Here is a 2,028-nt window from a genome sequence, read left to right on the forward strand (position 1 = left end):
TGGCAGGTAGCTCAGTACTGCAAAGCATTCTCTCACTGCCCCCCTTCCAAGTGAGATGAAAGAGAATAAAAGAGCAACTAAGTAGAGCTGGTGGGTTGAAATAAAATTATTTGCTAAGATAGAAAAAAAAGAAAAGGAAAATAGTTTTGACTTTCTCTCTGTATATAAATGTATTTAACAACTGATGTACAATAACTGCTCACCACCCCCCGACCAATGACCAGCTAGCCCCTGACCAGAAGAAGAGAGTGAGATGCACTCCCACCCCCTTCAAAACTCCTTCTGCATGATGTCACATGGCATAAAATACCCCGTTGGCCAGAGTAAGTCAGTTGTCCCAGTTCTGTTCCCTCCCAGCCCTTCACAGAGAATAGCCTTGGCTCTGTACAATGCTGCTTAGCAGCAACTATAAACATTTGTGTACTATCAATGTTGTTTTTCTCCTAGAACCAAAACATAGCATCATACCAGGTGCTCTGAAGAAAACAATTCCATCCCAGCTGGAACTAAGACAGTTACAGATCTTGCCTCACAGATGCCATTCCTGCAGTCCCTGCCACTAACAAAGCCTTGCCACATAGACCCAATACACTTACATAATATACAATGTGAAGCATAATTGAATTTATTTTATTTTGCTTGATTTGTTTATTTATATTAGTGTCTGTTTTCTTTTGTTAAAATTACAGGACATTTCCTCTCCTCATTTGAAGTAAAATGTTGTATAAATTTATTTTATTTTTCTACTGACTAAATATTTAGTAATCCCTTGCAACTCCGTCAAGATTATGCCTTGCATTGGAAATGGATAAGTAGTGTTGGCCAGCTCTTTCACAGTGTGTGCTTGCATCCTCAAAGCACAATAATACATTGATACCAAGGACAAACTGCTGGTAAAATCAAGATTTTGTTACCTGATTGCTGGAGGTTTTGATTTTCAGTAGGATACTGAGGTTTTTCATAACTTTTCACAGATTGATTTATGTACTAGCATTTGGAAAAAAAAGCATACAACATTTTATTAATAATGGCTAGAATCACTGCAGCAATTTTCTACAGGGCTTTCAGGTTTGTGAAACTTTAAATAGATTCACAGTGTAGTATTAACACACAATTTATACTTGGCAGCTTGCACATCATGCTGCATGGCTTTAAGGTGATGTGGCTTCTTGTGAGACTGCCTTGGCTCTTAGCATGGTTCTGACTTAACCACAACAGTGGTTGCTTTCCCCATTATGCAACCAAGAGTGTGCTTTTTGAAACCTCGAGAATAACAAAGTCTTCTAGAGGGGATCTTTAAGAGTATTTTTTAATTAGATTTTTATTAATGCAGCTTTCTGTTGATGTGATGCAAGTAGATGGCAACAGATCACTTCTTGGCCTTTTGGCTAAGAGCAGGTGTTCATATCAGTTTAATATCTGATACATCCTCAATAAGAGGACTATATATTAAATGAATTTTTGGGGTCAACAGTTGGACCCAGAGCTTGCTTCCACCACTCCTTGCATCATCCCAGTAAGGAAGTACCTCCAGGCATGGTACAAACTTGTTATTTTGCCTGCTCAAAAATGTGGTGGTTCAGGTCTCTGGCTACAGGGAGTTCCTAAGCCTGTTGCTGCCAGTGAAGGGCAGCAGGGATATAATTTGTGTGAAGTGTGACCAGGTGGATGATCTGCTCCGTATGATGGTGGAGCTCAAGGAGGAGGTGGAGAGATTAAGGAGTACCAGGAAGTGCAAGCAGGCAATGGACTGGTGAAACAACTCCCTGCAATACCTGTGTGAAACCCCATAAATAGTAGTGAACCTTCTGCCCTGCCACCATTGGGCAGAGGGTGGGGATTTAGAAGAGGAGGAGGAGTGGAAGCAGTTCTCAGTTCAGTGTCAGAGGCAAACCACATCCCTACCTACTTCGATTCTTCAGGTGCCCCTAGGTGATATGTTTGAGGCTATGGAACTCAAGGAGAGGTAAGTGAAGATGTGGTGGCACCCATGAGGTTGCCTAGGGCAAAGCAATTGACTCCATGCTT

General features: G+C 41.2%; 1 non-coding gene across 1 annotated transcript; it reads left to right on the forward strand.

The window, feature by feature from the left end:
- Positions 1-1,368: 1,368 nt before the first annotated feature.
- Positions 1,369-1,550, forward strand: LOC116226077 (U2 spliceosomal RNA). The gene has a single exon (XR_004166229.1). It is a non-coding gene; the product is annotated as a U2 spliceosomal RNA (small nuclear RNA).
- The last annotated feature ends 478 nt before the right edge of the window (positions 1,551-2,028 follow it).

This window comes from Phasianus colchicus, chromosome Z (genome assembly GCF_987193195.1).
Source record: "Phasianus colchicus chromosome Z, bPhaCol1.hap1.1, whole genome shotgun sequence".
Classification (NCBI taxonomy): Eukaryota; Metazoa; Chordata; class Aves; order Galliformes; family Phasianidae; genus Phasianus; species Phasianus colchicus.